Genomic DNA, 11,381 nt, shown 5'->3' with positions numbered 1-11,381 from the left:
ACCAGGAAGGATGAACACTACCTCAACAGCCTCCAAGTCGACAGTCAAGTTTTCTGACCTGTTTGTGCTGTTGAGATGTTGAAAACCTATTTCCCTGCTTACCTACTTCAAATGTCTGGACTCCATAGCTAACCTGTTGCATTCTCTAAAAGTTAAAGCAATCCTTTTGAAAAATTCATGATCTTCTGAAAGTCTGGGGCCTCTCAAAACCAACAAACAATCATAATTGAAAGTCATAAATATTCAGCACATTGCCCTGCTTGCACCCTTTCTGTCAGCCGGCTGTTGTTTGCCTTGTCGTGAGCTGCTCAGTGCCGCTGCTGTAACTCTTTCATCATGATTGCTGCTGGCATCCTTGGTGTACTGCGCGGTGGCACTGTGCCTCCCCCGGCTCTCACCCCTGCCACCAGCAGGAAATTTCTCACATTATTGTTAGAGATCAGATGACACCCAGAGTGAAGGCAGTCTTGAGGAATGGGCTCCCTCACGCAAACGTTAGTCCTCCCTCAGGACACTGCCAGCTCACTCTGCTCATGAATATCTGTTATAATAATTAATTTTCCCTGGCTGCTGTGAAAAGATCTTCAGTGGCCCGTGGCAGCTTATAATTAATGAGCCTGACCGCTTCTGCTCACCTTCACAGTTCTGCATTATTTTAGCTGTCAGTTTGCTTGTAACCGGGTGGCGAGGCAGGGACCCTTTGGGCCAAAAGGCAGGATTGCATTTTTAATGGAACTCAGCAGTGCTTATTGATCCAGTGGAATGGAGGTAGGCATAGGTAGAGCCAGGCCCAAATAGAGAGATCATACCCTGTGCTTCACACACACTCCTTCCAGCCAGTAGTTCCACATAGTTAACTGTAATGGGCCCTACCCTGATTTCTATATTATCTAGTCTGGCTAATGATCTTCAGATATTGCATTGTTTGTAATGGTGTGGTCGAAAGAACAAACACGAAACTATGACGCACTGTTTTTTACTGTACCTTCACTTTGATATACACCAGGCAAAGGAGCACTGAGAGCAGGGCACGTCTGCCACTGCACAAACTAAGTTCATGTTCCATATTATCTCTGGTCATTAGTTTAATTAGTGGCTTTGCAACTCAGGCACTCATTTTTAGATTAGATAACTTTAAGGTCACAAATCTGCAATGAAATCAAACTAATAGATTTTGTATTTATCCAGTATTTAACCAGAATAATATCCAGTCAGGAGGGAAAGGGGTTTGAAGGAACATTTAAACCATAATATAGGAGCAGAGAAAGGAAGTTACTTAATAGAAAAGTTAATGAAACTTGAAAATGTGCGAATTATCATTTAAACTACGATGTATTTTCATTATTTGTTTATTATTTTGATCATTGTTCCATTAATTGCTCTATAAAATTTAGAAATTAATTAATAATCATTTTTTCCTACTGATATTTAAATACTATATGAAGTAACTAATCACAAATGACAAAGATAAGGAAGAAATCCTCACAAAGTTTTACAGCACTTTGCAATTTATCAAAATGGTTGACTGTTTTTTTCTGTCTGATCAATCATTAACGAATCATTACTGCTCTAGTAGCAGTGCTATCGATACTCATCGCTATTGCAGTCGGCCAAGGAATGAGCAATCAGAAAGATATTTTTTAGAAAATGAGCCAGTACATTTTTTTCCCCAGACATTTGAGTGTTTTTGTTGTTTCCAAGATTCTGCTGATTTGCCAGATAACAGCGTGGTGTCCCCCAGGGCTCCGTTCTTGGGCAACGATTTGTTTTCTAATTTATAGCAATCACGCATATGTGCCCACTGTGTTTTTTCCTATAATGTTTGCAGAAGAACACAGCTGAATTGATGGATTACTACGTTTAAAGCAAATATAAAATATAAAATATAAATATAAAACTATTTTGATATAGTCATTTAAGTATTTTTTTCAAGCAAAACATGAGCAAAAACTACTTGGTTTCACCTTCAAAACTGTGAATATTGGATGATTTTGTGATTTATGTGACAACAAATGGAATGTCTTTGCATTGGGATGTGAGTTTTGGGACATTTTGATGGGCACTTGTTCTTGTACTCTGTCATTTTGTTGCCCAAAGATTAAGTAATTGAGAACATAATTAGATTAATTAAATAGGTATCTTGTTCGATTTTACTTGTTGAATTAGTCAATTGTATTGTGTAGGTAGAGTTTAAAGTAATGTGCGTCAGGCTGTCTTTTGTTGGCCTATCCATAGATAAATATAAGGTTAGAGTTGCACTGGGGAAGCTGGTTTCAAGACCGAGAGCACATAATGTAATGGGTTTTATCACTGGACATTCCCCCAATGAACACAGGCCACCACCTTAGGACAACATGCAGCCAGCTGGCTCCATTATTAAACCATCAGATTCAACAACAGCCTGCACAGATAAAATGTTGTAACAATGATGGACTCAGGTGTACAGCAAACAAGAATTTCCTAACACGCATTAGGTGACGCTGTTACCAGTTAGGTAACATGAGATTAGCTTCAGGTTGACACAATGATCACAATAGCTGCACATGTATTCATATTATGTGAATCCAACTCAAAGCTGTGAGCTTTTCATGTTTAACAGTGTTCGGTGCAGTATTTAGCTCAATCCTGTCGCAGGATAATGTTTACCTTCACTGAGGGGGTTATTTTTTCACCCTTGTCTATAATGAATAATAAGAAACGGCAGAATGGTTTTCAAAAAAACTTGGTAGAAGGATGTGACATAGGCCAAGAAAGAGCCCATCAAACTTTGGCATGATTCCGGACTAACCCCGGATCCAGGAAGTATTTATTTCTCTTTCTTTAACATTGCAAGATAGGGTTTTCTTTCAATTTCCTAGGGAAAAATATGCAGATCTTGGGGAAAAAAGTCAAGCATATTTATTCAGGAGTGTCCTCCAAATACAAATACAAATCTGGATCTAGTGGATTTAAACGTGGTTTCAAAAGGAGGAAGGCTTTAACTTGGTTTGCCTTTTTATCAACCCATTTGTCTTCTGTAAAAGGAGATTATGTTTCGTGATCTGCATTGCTTTGTTGCCTTAGCTGTAAGGCTTGATTGAATTTAAGGGGAGTGTTTGGCCTTGTTTATCGTTTATTGTGGGACTGAAATCAGTCTTCTCTAATAACTCTAAGGTGTTTTTAAATGTCAACCGATGTAGATCCATCATCATTTATCATAATTTTATCCTTTGCTTTATTTAAAGGGCTATAGTCGACAGCCTGGTTTGTTCTTTCGGTTTATTTTTCCGCCAGTCATTGTAAAGCAAAATACGCACGCAAAGTCACATGGCTAAGAATATAATAATAGATATGAATTTTGTGTCCCGCGTGACCAAACATATTCTCTCCTTAATTAAAAGTGAATGAATAAACATAGTAAATATCGTATAAACCCACAACCATCTGCTTCTGTTGTGGTGCTGTGTGTTCACATCATGCTGCTCTGGTCACTGATTGATCAGCTTTTCCAGAGCATGGGACCAGTGGCATGACTGGATGTTTTCATTGATCACTGCACCCTCCTTTATCTATATTCTCTGTCACCCGGCTTCAACACTGTGTGCTTCTGCACCTACATGAAGCACAGGTGTGTCGGGAGACTTTGCTTATTTGTTTTAGACCATTCAAAAGCTTTTTACAAGTAACATTTTGATACAGCAATGTGCAAATGGCAGACATTTTTTATTTTCTGTAATGTTTTGTCCAGAGATGATATTCAGGTTGAAAGGAAACTACATGCTATTTTTCCATCTCATTTGACAGTAAATGGAATTTCCTTGTGTTTTGGGATTTTTTTATTCAGATACAATATTTTCAAGATATTAACTTCGGCTTTAGGACAATTTAATGGACATTATTCATAGTAATGCGTCAGTTTGTTGCCCAAGGATTAACAAAGTAATTTAGAAGAACTGAGCAGATGATTCCATTAACTGAGAAAATAACCATTTGCAGCGGCCTCACAGATGTTGTTTTTACCCTAAACAAACTAAACGTCCTCCGCAATGTATTGGCTGATAAGGGCCTGAGTTGGAGAAAACCCTGAATATAAAGTGACCTAACCTATTTAGTCATGAATAGATTCTGTGCCTTTTTATTAATCACTTATTTATTCTTGCTTGTCATCCTGCATAATATTTCCAACGACTCCAAAACGTCCTCCTCCAGATGACGCAGCTACATTTGCAACCCATTCAAATTCTTGCACTTAACTTTTTAGGATGTATGTTGTTCATTTAATGAAAAAAATCCAAAGAGAGGACATTTCTTCACGTCTTATTGTCTGAACTATTTAACAGATTTACTCAACCAGACAGTTGTCTTTTCCTCATCCTCCCACACATCTCTCAAGCAGAGTCCAATTTCATATTCCAATACCCGGAGCCTTAATGGAATCACACCTTTCCTACATCAGTTTTAAACAGCTAATTCAAAAAAAGACTTCAACATCTGTAAAAATTGTGTATTTCTTTTCTCAAACTGTTCTTGAATTTGTATTATTTCAACCTGCAAACATATATTAAAACCACCTTTCCTCTTTACAGGTGACATCCTGCTTCCCTGGTGTTGGAGGACGCTGTCCCTCCTCATGCTGCTTTCCAATGACTGAAGTTGTTGAGTTAATGAACTAACGTCACTTTAAAAAAAAAAAGAATTTCTTAATCAGGGAAAAGGCTCTGTACCCACACCAAATGGATGAGCTGTGCACAGAGGAAGAAACCGTCTTTAACTTGTACATTGCAGACTTAAGTTTTTAATGATCTTGTTTATTTGGACAGATGTAAATAATTTTCATGGGAATAAAGTTTACACGTTAATTGGACGGCGTGGTTGTGCGAGTTTCTTTGAAGGCGTTTCTGCGTCCGCGCAGCTGATACTGTTTGATATCAGATAACAGCGCAGTAACGCCCGTTATTTGAGCTGTGCAAGAAACAGCTATTTTCTTTCCGTCTCTTCCTCCTTCACAGGGTTGTTTGTTAGCTTTCACACACTTCACAGGAAAAGCTGATTTTTCTCACATTGTCACTTATCAAATGTAACGTTTTTTGAAGGTTTGAAGCCCCCTGAGTATTTCCCAGTTGTTTTTTTTATCAAATAATGTGAAAGGGCGATAGAGCCGTTGAATCTCTTGTCATCATTAAGGAGGTTTATTTCACCTCCGTCAGTCAGTGTCATGAAAAAAAAAAGATGTGAGATGTTGATAGAGAGAGGAATGTGACCCGAGTTTGATAAACTCTTCCCTGTCATCAGACTCCTAGACTTGCAGGCGGCACTGAGACGGGAAGAAGAGTTTCCTCTTTGTTTATTTTGCTTCTAAAGATTTTTCGCAGTAAATTATAATTGCCTAATGATCAACTGCTCCTATCATGGATTACACTGCCTATCTCGGGCGCTGTCTGCTGGTCTTCTTCGTTGCCGTCTTCCTGGATGCAGCAGGCCTCATCCTCTTCCTCATTGGGGTCTTTGCTCCCTTCACTTTCTGGGATTTCCTCGTCTTCTCGGGCCCCTCCTCATCTTCCTCAGCCTGGTGTTCTGGATCTTCTGGTACCTTGGAAACTTGGAGGTGCCGATGCAGGAGTTGCTCCCCATCTGAGATTTACAGCTCCTTCTGCGATGCCAAACCATTTTCTGGTAACTTGGACTGGAAAGCGAAAAAAACAAAGCCGGAGCTACAGGTGCAGATTTTCATTATTTTAATTATTACAAGGAGAAAATGTGTTCTTAAGTGAAGCAATTTTCTTAATTGCATCTTTGTTCTTTTTCGTTTGAGGGGAAAAAATATTTTGGCTTCTACTCAGAACAACGGTACCTTAAAGTGAAGCACAAACATGGACATGTTTATATGCTGAACACGTCAGATTCTGGTGCATGGCTGGAGTTTTGTCTTAATTTTTAAATGTGAATAATTTCATTAATACTCACTTTAATCATTTATTCTGCATGAAGTTGATGAATGCCAAATAACTATGACTAAACTAATGAAATACATGTCAATTTCTATATTTAACTACAAATATCATTTGCATCTGTAACTTTGTAATGTAAATATTCTGCTTCCAGCCCTGTTACCTTTTGAATCTGGTAGCGTGAACCTCAGATAGCCCCGGGCCATCCCCCCCAATCCTCTTCTGTGTTTACATTGTTTTGTTTAACTTGATAAGCTTTGTTTATTTGAACCTTTTTTTTTTACTGATGTTTCACTCTGACCTTAAAATCAGGAACCAGCATTTGTCCCGTTTGTCTATTTCCTCTCCATTTCCATCACTGCGATGCTGCTGCTCATTATTTGTTCTCTTACTTGTTATTGATTTCCCTCTAAGGCCATTGTTCCTGACCATCTCTATGGTGTTTTTCCAGTTGTGAAATCTGAGTATTGGTCGCTCAACCCATTCAACAGAAACCAGTCCGACTGGCTCACTAGCGACTGGTGCTAAGAGGATCCTCTCATTTTACAAGAATGGGAGACGAACCTGTGCATATCTAACATTGTAACATCATAAAACAAAATACAGTGTAACTAGATGTGTGGAAGATGTTAGTGTGCTTTTGTTCAAACTTAACATCAAGTATGTGCTGCGAATTGTTTCCCTATTCCTGAAGTGGACACAACATATTCACAGTGCGGCTGGTATTCAAGCTTAACACCAGAATGACCCTTGAGTTAAACAAATTCAGATCACTAGAGTAGAGCTTCATAAACTAGAGAAAAACAAGAAATTGAAACATAATGGATTTCAAAATGTAGCGGCACATCTTTGCTCAAACCATATTTAATCTGCACTTAAAAGTGAGAGCCCAGACAATCCAAGCCGTATTTGGAAAAGTGTCTTCTGTGCATTGCCGCACAACATAACCCGACCGGGGTTGCTCGGAAGTCTCCAGGAGAATCGACATGTGATTCTGAGGTGTCACAATCACTCTGTCCATGTTGTCTCCGAGGCTTCAGCTTCCACCTCACACCTCATGTGCCTTTCCATTACCTGTTGTACAGTTCACAGCCAGGACACACACACACACACACACACACACACACACACACAAACACATCAATGCCTGCCCTGGGTCAACTGAACATGACACTCTACTCAGCGCGCTGGTGACAAAGGGGACAGGGATTAAGTTCGCGGAGGTGTAATGTTTGGTTGTTGACTGTCCTGCCAGCACTTCACAGTGCAGCAGGGCAGTGTTTAATGTGATGCTATTTCACAGAAATGTCAAGTGTGACAGGTACGGGGATATTTGACTTAAGTATAAATACCTGTAAGAAAAAAATAATCTCTTCTTTCAGATTACTTTTTTTTTCTGCTTCTTTGTCACTTTTTTTTTTAATGTTTCAGTTTATCAACTCATTTTAATATTAAGAAAAAGAAAAAGTCCATCAAAAAAATTTAGCTTTCAGCTTAGTTTAAAATAGTTATTCAAAAACCCAATATGTGAACAAGCATTTGCCCCTGAAACCTAATAACTGTGATTAAAGATTGTCAAAACTTGTCTTTGACGTTGATGAGGAGGAATTTCGATTTTTTTTTCTCTGGTCCTGCAGTCTGTGCAAAATTCAGCAGCTGGAATTTGAACTAGAACTAAGAGATATGATCACACACGGCTCTTTATGGTCAGGCCCTAATAAGGCTCTGGAATGAAAAGCCTGAGGAAATTAGTCTGAATCTGGGTCTTCTAGTAAACATTTGTTTTCTTGTTGTCCAGCACTTTGTGCTAAAAAGTCCTCTATAAATAAAGTTATGAATAGTACTATTAACTGCAAACAGTAAAAGCTTTTTATAAAATTGTAACTACATGTATTATTGGTATATTGGGTGATTAACTTTGAACATTTGGATGAAACTATGTGAGCAGAAACTGTATTAGTCAGATAAATGTGGAGTGGAGTAAAAAGTACAATACTTACCTCTGATAGTGCTCAACTCAAGTATTCAATCACAACCTTAATTGTACTTTTCTTGAACATTACCTTACATATTTTTTGCGGCTCCATATTTCTTCTGCACTGCAGCGGCTGATCAGGAGGTGAGGCTAGGGGGGCTCAGGCCCCGGCTGAAAGTTGAAGGGCATCTGAAATGTCCTTTTCACCTACTAACAATACTAACAATTCTTATGACAATACTCATTCCTTTGAATGTTTCAAAAATATATTCAACTACGTATTGGCTATGAATCAAAGCTATAAAGCAAACGGTAAACAAATAATGACTTCGATGTGCACCTCACTGCATCAGGAGCTCTGCATGGATCCTGGCAATATGATTGATGGGGTCAGTGGAGGGGCCCCTGGATGCTGGTCCTGGTGAAAAGTGGAGTGTGGACGAGAGTTGGATCGCAGTCTGATAGCAGCAGACAGAGGAACAGTTTAAAACTGACAGGAACAGAGGCCATGATGTAATCTGATGGGACTCACTGACTGCACTTTTAGCTACTTAGGTAGGATTTTAATTTTAAAGACATAGGCTACTACCTGGTGCGTTGGTATTGGTACTTTTACTTAAACAAACTGAATACGTCTTCCATCCCCGCCTTTGAAATGCCGTGCAGCACATTTGTGAAGGTAAAGTGCAAAGCTTCACAGTACTACTATATACAGTCAGTGCACTTGGTTTCATCCATTAGGTTAAAACCAGATATTTTGCATAATGTTCGTGCGCCTTGTCACCAATCCTGTTTGTGATATACATGGACAGGATATCGAGGCGTAGTCGTGGTGGGAAGGGGTTGCAGTTCGGTTGTCTGAGGATCTCTTCACTGCTTTTTGCAGATGACGTGGTCCTCATTGGATCATCGGCCTGTGACCTTCAGCACTCACTGGATCGGCTGGCGGCCGAGTGTGAAGCGGCTGGGATGAGGATCAGCACCGCTAAATCTGAGGCCATGACTCTTAGCAGGAAACCGATGGATTGCTTACTCCGGGTAGGAAATTAGTCCTTAGCCCAAGTGAAGGAGTTCAAGTACCTTGGGGTCTTGTTCGCGAGTGAGGGTACTATGGAGCGTGAGATTGGCCGGAGAATCGGAGCAGCGGGCTCGGTATTGCGTTCGCTTTACCGCACCGTTGTAACGAAAAGAGAGCTGAGCCGCAAGGCAAAGCTCTCGATCTACCGGTCGATCTTTGTTCACGGGTACAAGCGGCCGAGATGAGTTTTCTCAGAAGGGTGGCTGGCGTCTCCCTTAGGGATAGGGTGAGAAGCTCAGCCATCCGTGAGGAACTCGGATTAGAGCCGCTGCTCCTTTACTTAGAAAGGAGTCAGCTGAGGTGGTTCGGGCATCTGGTAAGGATGCCCACTGGGCGCCTTCCTTGGGAGGTGTTTCAGGCAAGTCCAGTGGGGAGGAGACCTCGGGGAAGACCCAGGACTAGGTGGAGAGATTATATCTCAACACTGGCCTGGGAACGCCTTGGGATCCCCCCGTCAGAGTTGGTCAATGTGGCCCGGGAAAGGGAAGTCTGGGGCCCCCTGCTTGAGCTGCTCCCCCCGCGACCTGACCCCGGATAAGCGGACGAAAATGAGATGATGAGATGATATGAGCTCTACAGGCCAGTAATGATCCACACACATTTTGTATGATGACAAATGCTTGCAGGTTTTAATCTTGCTGGTGTTAAACCTTTCTGTTTATTCATTCCTGTGGAACCAGAAAACGTAATGTCAAATAAAGCATTGCTTGGCCTGACTCCTTTTCAGAAAATATACAAAACCCAACATCTAAATGTTTAACTAACCTCTTAAGATATGGAACTTGTGGATAAGTACACCAGTGGATACTGGAGATACCTTAACACATCAACAAACACACACTTACTGGTGATAACAATCACTTCACAAGCTCTGACAACAGGAAAATTAAGCTCTTAGACATGCCTGCATTACAATAGCACAACAGCAGGTGGCAGGACTGGACTGCTGTTTTATTGCATTTGAGGTCAAGTCATGAAAATCCAGTTACTATTTATAAGACTACTACATCTACTAATGTTAAACACACCAGAGCATCTCATCTTGTTTAATGCTAACAATTGCAACTATATTTGTGTCTTAATATATAGTGTCGTTTTTACTTGTACATATTTTATGGCACTACATGAATAAAATTGCTCCTTGAAGCAAAGATAATACATGGTAATATGTGGTAATAGATGCAACATGTTTAAACGATATGAACATTAATATTGACATTTAATTGCTACTCTTATAAATTATACTTTAATTACCTCTGCCAGGGAGGTTATGGTTGTGCTCTATTTGTCAGCAGGATTACACATCCAGGAATTTCTTTATTACTTTTATTAGGTGTTAGTTTTTTTGTTTGTATTTTTGACATTTTCATTATTTTCAAATTGATCTGGATTGAATAAATCCTGCATATTCATAAGCTTTACTCAATGTCCACTTTTCCATTCAAAGCCATTTACCATTTTCAGACTGGTGTTTTCAAAGTATTAGATTATACTGTATATCAGAAGATATATTTTATATGTTTACATTTTAAATACTGAAATGTCCCCATCATTTCCCTTTCTGATATATTATAAAGGAATGGACAGATATATATATTGTTATTTATAAATTGATATATTGTATATACAGAATATCTATATAATAATGTTAAAATGTCGGTAGAATCTGAAAACATCTAGTAAGCGTCCCTTGACTTCACATTGAATCTGTGTGTGGGACACAGCTATGGAGCTCCGTCGGTTGTAATTGCGTCATAGACGGAGAACACGTGGTTCCCTCAGAGTGCAGCGCGTTCTCTGGATTATTGATGATTGGTACGCTTGGGTGAACGCGCACGCGCCGGCGGCAGAGAAAGAGCAGGGTCCGCTCGTGGTGTCGGGACAGTGTGAAGAGCAAGTGTCCGCGCAGTGCGAGTCACTGTGTATCCATTATTCAACACACAGACACAAACACACACACATATAGACAACACACACAGACAACAGACAACTGAACACACACACACACACACACACACACACAAACACACAGCGTGGTAGCTGCTAGACGACACTTAGTAAACTAACCCGCTGTATGGAAACCCCGGCTGGTGGATCTGCTCCACACGGACCTGGATTCATGCTTCTTTTTTTTTAATACACTATCTATGTACGGTACTAAATAATGTAACAGGACTATGATGGTGACGAGCTCATTTAAAACTCTTACATATGACAACCTTTGCATTATATTTATTGTTTTTGTAAGAAGGTATATTTTACTATTAAATGTAATTTATTAGTTGTAAGTCTACTTATTTATTCATACATTTTTCTAATGCTTCTCATGTTTTACCATCCCTGTTACTCCTGTGACAGGGCAAACAAAGGATTATCTTATCTTGTATATATTATTTCTACT

Source organism: Platichthys flesus, chromosome 20, assembly GCF_949316205.1.
Source record: "Platichthys flesus chromosome 20, fPlaFle2.1, whole genome shotgun sequence".
NCBI classification, from domain to species: Eukaryota; Metazoa; Chordata; class Actinopteri; order Pleuronectiformes; family Pleuronectidae; genus Platichthys; species Platichthys flesus.
The sequence above is the reverse complement of the archived record's forward strand: the minus strand, read 5'-3'. Positions refer to the sequence as shown.